Source organism: Orycteropus afer, unplaced genomic scaffold (genome assembly GCF_000298275.1).
Source record: "Orycteropus afer afer isolate SDZICR_OR568_19922 unplaced genomic scaffold, OryAfe1.0 scaffold00452, whole genome shotgun sequence".
Taxonomy (NCBI): Eukaryota; Metazoa; Chordata; class Mammalia; order Tubulidentata; family Orycteropodidae; genus Orycteropus; species Orycteropus afer.
The window spans coordinates 1,257,534-1,270,308 of NW_006922039.1; the positions used below are offsets into that span (position 1 = coordinate 1,257,534).

Sequence of the window (12,775 nt, forward strand, 5' to 3'; positions counted from 1 at the left end):
TCTTCCTTTGCATACACTACCCTTCTGTTCTCCCATGATTGATCACTCTAAGGAGTGTATCTTCTTGATGTAAATGTTCAACCCATATGCCTGTCTGTTATTTGTCTGGAAGCCATAGGAAGGAATTCAATTCCAGCCCTGAAGGGTAGCTAGGGGCTATAATCTCAGGGCTCTCACCAGGCTCTATCAGACCAGCAAACCTGGTTTTATTATTTATTTATTTATAATGATTTTTAGTTTTGTTTCACATTGTTCTCCTACTCTATCCAGGATCTCCTGCACTGATCCCCTTCCAGTTGGTTGACAGTGGTAGCTGGTCACCATCTAATTCTTCTGGTCTCCTAGTCATATAAGCTGAGGATGACATGGTCTACCAGTCCCTTGGACTAATTGTTTCCACGTGTCTTTGGTTTTCTTCATTCTTCTTTGCTCTGGATGAGGAGAGACTCATCATTGTATCTAGATGGCTGCTTGCAAGTTTTTAAGATTGAGTCACTACTCACCAAAGTAGGATGTGGAACAATGTTTTTGTGTTATATGTTATGCCAGTTGAACTTGATGTCCCCTGCAACCATGGCCCTGAGTCCACAGGTCCAACTACTCGCTCCCTCTGGGTAGCTGGCTGTGGCCAAGAGGTCACCACAACCTTGCCCCTTGTCAGCTCTACTATACACCTGGAAATTCTTACAGCACATAAAAATACGCTTGTAGAAACATCGTCTACCAACCCTATATGTGATCATGGGCACACTACCCCTTGCCTAGACATACCTGATCGTTCAGGTTGTCCACCCATCTATCCACCTGTAGATCAATGCTTGCCATCACTGACAAAGCAGTATTGTACATGCAAAAGGGTTCATCTTTGTTCTGTCCCTCCCATGTACCTCTCTATGTCTTCTTCTTCCTCAGTGCCACTATGTTGATCACTCATACTCGGTACATTGTCCTTCCCTTCACCCAAATCAATAAAAAAATATGGAATGCTTTATGAATTTGCATGTCATCCTTTGTGCAGGGGCCGTGCTAATCTTCTCTGTACTGTTCCAATTTTAATTTATTTTTAAAACTAGAAAATCAAACCAAAATCATATTTAAACAATTCCTCTAGGAAATGGCTTTTTTTAATGAGCATTGTAGAATTAACTGTAGATCATTTTTATACACTAAATAATGCCTATAAATATAAAACAGATTTTACATTTTTTTCATGAATATAGAACACAACACAGAAATAAAAGCTCTATTTTTTTCTAGTTTACTTTACAATGTGGACATAGTTGTTAGTTTGAAAAAATGACTAGGTAAAATGATGCCCTGTAAAAGACAATATTTTGACATATTGAAAATATTAGCATACTGAACATGAGAAAGTTATAAGTGGATTGCCAAAGGGGTAGGGACACCTCATCTTCTGACCTCCTCTAACCCCACAAGAGGAAGACAGAATCACCATCAGTAGACCAAGGCCTATTCCTGTGAGGCCAGACATGCTGCCTCTCTCCAGCCCTTTCACCAACCCTCCTGCAGCACCCACCACCTCTATGGTGGGTTCGATAATTTGCTGCAGTGGCTACACAGACCTCACAGATTATGGGATTTATTAGGGAAGCACCAGGCTACTATTCATGTTCAGGAACATGCTCAGTCTCTAAGCCCACCATCTCTCAGCTGACAGTCTTTCTCAGTCTCTCTCAGCAGTGCTTGTCTCTCAAGGTCCCTCCTAGCAGTCCGTGTCTCTCGCATCTCTCTCTCAGAAATGTGTGTGTCTGTCATGTCTCTCAGGAACACATTTCTCTCAGCAGCATGTCTTTCTCAGCCAGCAGTCAGAGAGACTCCTTCTGCCTCTTGGAGGACTCCTTTTTGAGCCTGGCAGAGTGGCCAAACTAACCAATCCCAACATCAGAATTCTATATACCTGAGAGAGAGCAAACTTCCCAGAAAATTACTTTGTGTTGCTCCCAACAGAAATACCCCAGGTGGATAACTTTAACAATCAGGAACTACTCAGTTGCTCATGGCAAATTCCACCATAGGGTTTACAAAGACCTATGGCTAGAAAAGCCACACTATGTAATTTACTACACCACATAGATGTAAAATGAGAAACACATATAGAAACACTGCACAATGAATATGGAAAAGGTAAAAATATCCAATGTACAAGATGTCCATGTAAATTTAATATTTCGTGTATTACAATATTACAGTAAATTCTGAAAATTTCCTTTATGAGAACATTAAAATGAAATTAGATTTCTAGATCTTCTACAAGCTGCCTTTCTTTATTCATTTTTTATTCAAAAAGAATTGAGAGAGAATAATATTAAAATGGAGAAGATTTGACTAATAAGCCCTAGAGGATGGCTCCAGGCCTAAGGCAGTGACCCGGGAAGCACAAGCCTGGCAGTTCAAACCCACCAGCCGATCCGTGTAGAGCTGGCATCTCTTTCTCCACTCGGCCCTCCTTGGGAACTCAAGGAGGGCTCAGTAGGATGCAGTCAGTGGGGAGGTGTGGTGTTTTTAAGGAGCTCTGGTAGCTTGCCTAAGGCACTTGACTGCTAACCAAAAGGCTGGTGGTTCGAACCCACCAGCCACTCCTCGGAAGGAAGATGGGGCAATCTGCTTCCGTAGTGATACTACCTCGGAAACCCAAGGAGGGGTCACTATGAGTCGGGTCTGATGCTACAGCACATAACAACAACAACAACAACAATAAGAAGAAGAAGGAAATTTTGGGGAGAAATGGGATTAGGAGCAAGGCTGGACATTGTGTAGGGAAAACTACTGTAACTTTGTCTAAATTCTTTAAATTCTCAGAGTAATTTTCTTTGTTGACTATAATTCGCTTATTAAAATTTGTAAGTATATGATAATAAATAAAATCAATAAATTGTCAGCATCATTAAGACTGTATCCAGCTCTGTAGAGAACTTAGAGGTCAGGAATTAAATCTGGGCAATAGTAGAAATGAGAGGAAATTTATAAACTTCAGCAATCAATGCTGATCAATTTTCTAACTTCAGAGAAATAAGACAGCAATGCAGGCAGGGGTACAATAAAGAAGAATTAAGTGTGAAATGATTATTAGAAATCAGTGGCTTTCATTGCATGGTTCTACATTACAGGAACTTATTTATAGTATACATATACTTTTTATATTAATAAGCAAGATAGTGACAAACTTACTTAGTTGTCTATTAGGATATTTGCACTATACCTTTCAGTTTTCTGTATGAAGCTCTTGAAGAATTGCTATTTCTATCATGCCTCATATTCTTCATACTATCCATGTAAGGATTGTGATAGTGGTAAATCAGGAGAATATGGTGAGTACTCCACATTTCCCTTGAGCCCACCGAATATACTAAAATCTATTAAGTGGGTAGTTGTGTTGTTATATTACTACTTCATAATTTTAGTGTCTCAGATATAGTGCTTTTATTTAACATTTCTCATAGACTTTTTCTGGACATACAATATTTATCAAAGTAAGTATGTTAAGATGCTATTTATATATGTAAAACTTTATTTTCTATCTCTCTAAGAGGATTTCAATGAATGTGATTTCTAATTTAAAATAAGTGGGAGTTTGACTGTTTCCGTTTGAATTAACAAATTACCAATCATCTCTTAAGAATATTCATTATCTAATAGTTTTAAGATTTAGTACCATAAAATGGTATTAATTCCTAAATGGCTCAGTGATACATTTTACTGAGCTGTTTCATGTCATCTTTTCCCTACCTCCGCCTACGAATTGAATATCTCAAACATCATTTCTTTCCTGGGGGCACGCAGCTCAGGGAGCTCTGGTGGCATAGTACCTAAGGCATTTTGACTGCTAACCAGAAAGCTGGTGATTCAAACCCACCAACCACTCCTCGGAAGGAAGACTGGGCAATCTGTTTCCATAGAGAGTCTTCCCACCTTGGAAGCCCAAGGAGGGGTCCCTATGAGTCAAGACTCATAGTTCAAGATTATTGACCTGTTGATCTAAATCAGCTCTGTCAAATAGAATTTTCTGTGGTGATGGAAATGATCTATAATCTATGCTGTGCAGTATTGCAGCAACTAGCCACATTTGCCTATTGAGCACTTCATATTTGCTATTGTAACTAAAGAATTGAATTTTAAGTTAAATTGTAATCTTAATGGCTGTGTATAGTGAGGGCTACTATATTGGGTTGCTCAGCTCAAGATGCTTATAGTATAAGAGTGACTAAAGTGTGCGAAAGAGACTTTTTTCCAGGGCATAATCACATTTGCTTCTAAAATATGTTTTTGTGCCATTTATAATACCCAGTCATGATACAAAGTATTTTTGTTTTCTAATGTGAGTAGCAGTAGCCTTTGTTTTCCAGGGTTGCAAGTTTGTAGCATGTGATCACAATTTCCTATAGCGCTGAGAGTTACAGAAATAATGAAATAGTCTGGTTGTGATAACTCACCATTCTGATCTCCAAAAATGAGTTGATTATCTCTGAAAAGAAAAAAAAATTTCATTATTTACCTTTCTTTTGTAATAAGAAAATTTGAAGATAGTATAAGTTTATCAATTGTATAGAAATTGTAATTTGACTGAAATGAGAAAATTGGATTTTTTAAATCTATTTAGTACTCTACTTCAACTTGAAATTATCACAGTGTAAGGTATAATTGAAAAAAAAAATTTTTTTGAGTAAAAGTTTCACAAATTGTTAGAGCCTGTAATACCTAATAGAAAGAATAGTATTTTTATTTTTTCTTTTCAAATAATTTTTCAAAACAAAAGTGGAGTCAGATTTTGAGAAGGTAAAAATTGTTCATGTACCTTAATAAGTGAACAAAGTTCAAATTATGTTTTTCTTAGGCAGCACAAAGCTATGTAAATAAAATTAGCAATGGCTGAAAATGCCCAAATTCAATTTTTGATCTCTGTATATTCATCACTTGAATGCATTGGTGTGGAAAGTGAAAATACTCTATTTTGAGATTATCTTGGTATAAGAGTAACTGTGACCACATGACTAGCATTTCAACTATTGTGTAAAATGATGGCATTTCAATGATGGTAATTTTCATTGAAACTATCTCTCTTTGTGTACACACACATACACACAAGCATATACACTCACAGTGACATGAAGATTTTTATAATTAACTTAAAATAAAATATGAATATTCCACAACTAGGATTTGGCTAATGTTTGATAGGAGATGGAACTTGTATATTTTTGACTTTCTGTTTGACAGTTACTTAAAGTCATTGTGAGGTTAATAATACTGCATGGCTTATAGAAAAATGTTGCACATAATGCTTCTTCCAGTATGCTAGATCTACTACCTCATAGATGGAAGACTCTTTACCAGAATTGAGAAAGCATGGAGTATGCTGCATGAAGGCTAATAGTGAAAGGCATCATTTAAATTCCTTTATGAACCTGAATGGGTATTCCAAAAAGAAAATATATATATATGTAAGGAGAATCTATAAATATTTGGAAAAGCTGTAGGATTAGTTATATAATTTAAATATTTGTTCCTGGAAATCTGTTTTCTTCAGAACAATGTACTGAAATGTGTAATGCAAATAGCTACAGATAAAGGTTGTGCTTGAAATATACTCTTATTAGAAAAAAATTAGACCTTTCAAAACAACAGAATATATGAAATAATGAACACAACAAATTTTAAATCATTCCTAATGTTTCTTGGAGTCATTTCCAGCCCTTGTGTGATTGATAATATGTCTTAGGGGAAAAAGAAATGAGAGGGAGAGGGAGAGAGAGTTCCACACAGAAGAAAAGCTTCAAAAAACATTTCTTAAGCACCTACTATTATGTCTTTGGCAAAATGTCCATTATTGCTAAATTAAATATAAAGGTTTACTAACTTTTGGTATATAGTCTAAATTATTAATTTACTTTCAGAGAGAAGAAATACAATATAAAATAATATGAATCTATCCAATTATTTTGATTTAAAACATTTTTTTGGAGGAGGAATTATACCTAAATCACTATTTTGAAGCGATAAATCTTTAAGTATTATGTAGGCATTTACATGTATTAGAGCTATTTCTCTTAAAAATAAGGAGTATTTACTGGCTATCATTGTACTCTTTAAAATATAGTGATACTATTGATACAGGACCAAACAGGCTTTCTCTAAAATTATGATTTCTCAAATTTACCAAGTTATCTCTGAATAAAATGTATATGAAATAATAACCCAGTACCAGTTTGAGGGACATTGTTAAATAAAGAAAACACTTTCCTATGTGTTAATTAAGAAGAATGAGAAAGGAAAAATAGTAGAAATATCAGCATTTATAGTTTATCTTTGTATGAGCAGCTTATAAATACATTTGAGTTGTATTCATTATAGGTACTGTTCTTTAATGAGAACCATTCTAAACCCAAGGCACTAAGGGGCACATTTGACAAATGTCACCTTCATTGTTATGTCTTAAGTATCAGCATGAATTCAGTCCCCATAATTGCCAGCCACTCACTGGGCACATTATCCCTCTGTTCTTATCTGTCTGGAGCTGGGTCAGAGCTCACGAGGTAGATGGACATCTTCTTTCAGATTAACTGCCCATGTAGCCTTTCTTTGATCCTAGCCTAGCCACTCAGAGCCAAATAGGCAGACACCAGCTTCTGCTGGCTCTCCCTGCTTCGGTGGATTTTTAAATTTGCTGGAATGACTCACAGAATAACTGGAGAGTATAATACTTAAGGCTACACATTTATTACAACAGAAAAGGATGCAGATGAAGAGATACATAAGGTGAGTTCTGGGAGGGGTCATATGGAGGAGCTTCCATACCCCAAAGAGAGAAATGTTACCCTCTTCTATTCATGTTAACCAACCAGGAAGCCCCTCTGAGCCTCAAGGCTAAGGGTCCTTATTGGCCTCTCATGTAGCCTCTTGAGGCTTAAGCAGCATCAGGCCCCAGGTGGTCCCTCTTGGTCTGGTTAGCCACCATTCATTAACCTGCGGTGTCAGTGTGACTCCAAAGAACTGAAAGCAAAAGCCAAATTGATTTCTACATGGTTATTCCATCCTTACAGAAAGTACATATATTTATTGTTCAAATCAAGAACAGAGAAGTAGAATTCATAAATGCCAATTCAGTTTTTAAAGACAGAAGTCTGCCTCATTGTTTCTCTGACCAAAATTAATGTGTTATTACTGAAGATTCAAGATGTGGCCTGTGTATGTTCCATTCAGAGTTTAAGTGTTAAAATAATTTATTCATTAATGTTGTCATTTGAAATTTGTTACATAGTTGTTTTTTTTTTTTTTAGTTTTGAGGTAACATAAAACAGAAGCCACATAAAATAATATTAGAATTTACACAAAACAATAAGAGAAGGAATATTACTCAATCTTTAGGCTGAGGCACCTGCCATGAGATAGTTGATAAACTAAGCAACTGGAATTGATGGTGAAAAGAATTGCTATCTCGTTTTTAACTTAATGATCTATTACTGGTAGATGGTACATGGTGGATTTATTTATGTCACTCCAAAGTCAAATTACCAGGAAGGCTTTCTTAGTTTCCTTGGGTGAATGCATGCAGCTACTAAAGATGAAAATCGTATTTCTTCGAACAAAAGGTTGATAGATACAATTCACTTTCTGATAAATAATTCCTTGATTCATTTTTCACACTATAAGCTGGGATCTTATTTTCAACCACCATTTCCAAGACACTGATGACATATATCATTTAATTATTGATTTTATTGCATCATTGTTTTCATCAATTAGTAGCTGACACAAAAAATATACTATCATTTTGATGTATGCAAGTGGATAGTGGTGTAATCTGATCAGAAGCTTTGAGCAGATAATGCAATTAGAACTTAAATTTAGGGGCCTGATTATGAGTAGGTTGTATCATTAGATGACAATGGTAAAATATTAATTGTTCTTTCTACATAGATAATCTAGACATTAATATAATACCATCTAATTTTTCTTCTGGTGAAATGTGTATTATTTTATTTTCTTATGGTACCAGCAATTAATAAAAGCTATTGCTTCTCCTTAATATCTAAAGATTAAAAGAGTCTAGTCAAAAAATAACCAGTAAAGTCACCAATTTATTCCAAAAATATATGTTAAGAAACCACATATTATTAACAAATTACTAAAATTTTCATTCCTGAACTTTCTGTTATTAAATGGCACCTCTCCTTATTTCTCAATTTCTTTGGTTTTATGATGTGATAGCACCTATATTATTTCAAATGTAAGCAGCAGATGGTAAGTCCATCACTTAATCTCTCTAACTCCCCCCTTTTTTTGTAAGCACTTCCACTTTATACATGGGGATCTCTGTTTATGTTACTCGTGCCTTGTTAAAACCTGATCACCCAGAGGATTTTTAGACTGTAAAATTAATGCCTAATTGAAATATTGAATATATAAATTATTCCCTACAGATATTGGTACATAAAGCATAGCTCTTATAAAGGGTAGACGAAATAACTTCTTTAAAAGCGCTTAGAGCAATTAAAATGTTACACCCAATACAAATTGTTCTTTTTGCTCCACTGACTCTAGAACATATTTGTTATAATAATATGGTACCTATTGACCAAATAAGAGCTCTGGTAGCATAGTGCCTAAGGCACTTGACTGCTCATCAGAAGGCTGGAGGTTCAAACCCACCAGCCACTCCTCGGAAGGAAGGTTGGGCAATCCTACTTCCCTCGTGATACTGCCTCGGAAACCCAAGGAGGGGTCGCTGTGAGTCGGGGCCGACTGGACGGCACATAACAAAAACAACAACGTTGACCAGATACATTAAAATAATTATTATATACTAAAATAATCATGACTATCGCTGGATATGGAGGCTTAAGACCATAGTCTTGGGAGACATTAAGGCCAATTGAGATAACACAAAAGACAGTGTTCTAAATCCTACTTTGGTGAGTAGCAACTGGGGTCTTAAAAGCTTGCTAGTGGCCATCCAAGGTGCAACTATTGGTCTCGCCCCATCTGAAGCAGTTAGTCCAAAGGACTAATGGAGCACATGAACCCCAGCCTCTACGACCCTAAGAGCAGGAGAACTAAATGGTGCCTGGCTACCACTGCTGACCGCTCAGAAAGAAATCACAGTAAGTCCTGGATAGCGTAGGGGGAAATGTGGAACAAAACTCAAAATCATAAAAAAGACCAGGTTTACTAGTCTGATGAAGACTATAGCCCTTAGACACCCTTCAAACTAGTAACTGAACTTAACACCTATGACTCAACTGGCAGCCAAACAGTAGACAGAGCTATAAATTGAATAGTAATATCATTATAACAATCAAATATATGAAATTAAGAAGGCAACAATTGCCCAGGGATAGAACTAGCAAGGTGGGAGGGGATGAAAAGGAAGAACGAAAGGTAGGAGTGGGTGTAAGGAGGAAGTGGTAAAAATGCTGTTACAATGTGGAGTTTGCAATAAATGTCAAAGAACAGAATGTGTATAGATTGTTGAATGGAAAACCAGTTTGCTCTGTAAACTTTCACCTGTATCACAATTTAAAATATTTTAAATTGATATAATAAAAAATTTGAGATAAAATTAAGAAATACATATAGCTTAAATAATCATGACTAAATTCGTCACAAGTTGGTGAAAGGATTTTTGATGATGAAAGAGCATTACATTTTTCCCATATAGAACGTTTCTTCTATGATTGATCTGTAAAGCTAGATTTCAAATACTCCCTTAATCATATATTAAAAAAAATCCAGGAAAATTGATAAAATGCCTTATAAGTGCTATATGATCATTGATTATTAACAAATTTTGAAATGCTATTAAACATTGCACTTTTATGAAGTGTTAGAATTAATCAACAAACCATAAAGAAGAAAGCAGCACTAATTGAAGGCATTTTTCAGAGAAGGTTCGATCCAACTGAGAAAAATTGAGGTATACACAAAAAGAAATAGAATAAATGAACCATTTTATGGGATAAAATTTAATGCAAATATCAGTTTTACAGAGTTTTAGAATGCACAGAATTAAATCCTGTCAAAGTGGGCAGCCAATGCAACTTGTCCCACTTTATTGTTATGGTCACTCCATTTGAAAGTAGTTGGTTCATTAGTTGCTCCATATTATCTTTATTCCAGTGATGGTTACTTTTCTTGAAATGTCTTAGATTCTTTCATGTCAAACTCTAAAGCCATCTTATTTAACATATCTGTGAAAGAAGTTTTGACTATCCATCAGAGCAAGGACATATAAGTGACTACACCTACTCACTTATCAACTATCTCATTATCTGACATTTCACATTTATGATAACAATACAAAATATATCCAGCTAGTTGAGCATTGATAACATACATCTGTCAGTAATGAATGCCAAGGTGTGAGGTGAAAGGAACACTGGCTATGATGGTTAAGGTCATGTGTCAACTTGTCTGGACCATGATTCTTAGTGGTTTGGCAGTTACGGAATTTTGTAATTTGGCAGTTAGGTAATGATGTAGTCATCTTCCATTTTGTGAAAAGATATGGTCATCCTCCATTTTTTAATGCCAGTTTTCACATAATAACCTTGTCTTTGGAGCATAACAATGCCTGTAAGTGAAGAGTGAAGGTATATAATACATCATAGCTGTTTAATGGTACTTTTGTTTTTGTTTTTTACTTCAAGAAATATTAAAGTAATCAAATGGTGGGAGCCAAGTGGAATTAGGATAATGAGGGCAACAACATATAGGTAATAGCCAAATTTGTACTATTTTAGCTGTTTGTTATTGTAGCATATAAGTCAGTCTTTCACCACACAGAATTATTTCAAGTACACCACAAATGAACCATAGCAGCAATGGAAGAAAATTTAATAGGAATATCAAGGAAATTATACCTCGGAATTCTTCTGACAAATCATTTGAACTTTGCTTTTGTAGTTTCATATCACTAGAATAGCATTTAAGAGAGACTCAGCTTTTCTACATACTTTTATTTTAGGATTAAATTGCTTTGAAACTATAAAATGAACTTGGCATTTTAAAAAATTTTTCATATCTTTAGATTTTTGAAATTTTTGTTTTTGCTTTTACTTTCTCTGATTGTCATGATTCTGTCCTTCTAACTGTCCAACAACTATGTTTTGCAGATAAAAGGCATCACTTAATAACACAGGCACTAGTGAAAGTTGTAGGGAATTTTAATTATTTGTATCTGCTTCTGTTGTGCTATCCCTATTGATTTCCAAACTAACCATACATTAAACTTAGTCCCCAGATATTGGGGAAGGGTAAAAGAAAATAAAACGATCATTTGTTCTTTTCTATTTTTTTTTTAAACTGTGATTTGGGTGCAAATTTACAAAGCAGATTTTTTTTACACTCAATAGTTCATACACATTTTATTTCATGGCACTGATATCATTTGTTCTTGATGAGAACAAGTAAAAGTACTTGTTGAGAAAAGTAAAGCCACATAAATATGTGTTTGTAAGGCATATTTTTCTCTGAATTACTGCGTTAAATTCATCACACTGCAAAAAACTGAGCAGTAGCTACTAATATGCATATTTAGTAGCTAAATTTTTGTACAAAGTTCATTTAAGGAATTATATTCAACATTTCCAAAAAAAACCCTTTTAATTTCAAAGAGAAAAATAAATTCTCAAGTGTTAAATATAAGAGTTGTGATAAAAATCCAGAAATTGAGGTTATTTAAACAAACATGCACTCTTGATACAGACAGAGTTGAATTTGTTATACACTGGTTGAGAAATTAATTACATACATTCTGACATATTTATATTATCAAGTGTAAACTCTTTTAGGACACAAAGTTTTGCTTTCCTGGAATATAAAAAGTAATAAATATTTGTTGAATAAATTACTAAACCTTCAGGAATAAATATTCCTTCCAGATTTTTAATATTTATATTTGTTTAAGCTTTGAAATGGTATTGTTTTTTTTCTTCAATTTTTCCCTTTTTTTAAAAAATTTAAGCCTCCAAATAAATTTTAAGTGATGAAACAGATTTGAAAATGTTTTATTTGATTACATTATTAAAGATAGAGCAGATTTAGAATGGAATTGGAAGAAGGGGACTCTTTGGAATGAGGTCACTTTCTTAATTCTTCCTGTTGTGTAGAGATATTGCAACATGTGTGCAACATTTTTTTAAATGGTCTGTAGTATTCTTCTGCCAGTTGTAATAATATGTAATACCTAAGGGTAAGATAAGAATACAGGGGTATAGTTTTAATTCCAATTGCCATTGCTCCATTTTTTTTGTTTGCTTATGTTTGCATGGTATTTATAATTTTTTTTCTACATGTCCTAATTCACAGTGCATAAGATACACATATATATGTATGCATAGTCAGTATCAATGGAGTGTTTTTATTCTCACATTCATTAAGGAATATAAGGCCAGTAATTCACAAGAGACTGAATCTTGAGAAGGTTTCTTTATTACCTAATCCCAATGCTCATCAATGAGCAAATGATGCTAAAAATACAATACCACAGACAATAGCTTTTTGTGTTGTTTACTAGAATAATGCTTTCAGCATTGGTATTGCTCACTATTACACATAATGTTTTAGAAATGGCACCACCTACTCAATGCAACAAGGTATTTGGATCTGTAATATATCCTTTTAAAATTTTGATTAAAAATTTATAAAATTGAGATTTTGATGTTTACCTAGCTCATACTTACTTCTATTCATGACCTAAACAATCTCAATTTTTACAAGTGCATTTATTGTATTGCTGATTGAAAATAGGAAGGTTTCT

The 12,775-nt window shown here is 34.5% G+C and overlaps 1 non-coding gene across 1 annotated transcript; it reads right to left on the reverse strand.

Annotated features, from left to right (window-relative positions):
- Positions 1–972: 972 nt before the first annotated feature.
- On the reverse strand, positions 973–1,077 carry LOC122151420. The gene has a single exon (XR_006164143.1). It is a non-coding gene; the product is annotated as a U6 spliceosomal RNA (small nuclear RNA).
- Between the last annotated feature and the right edge of the window lie 11,698 nt (positions 1,078–12,775).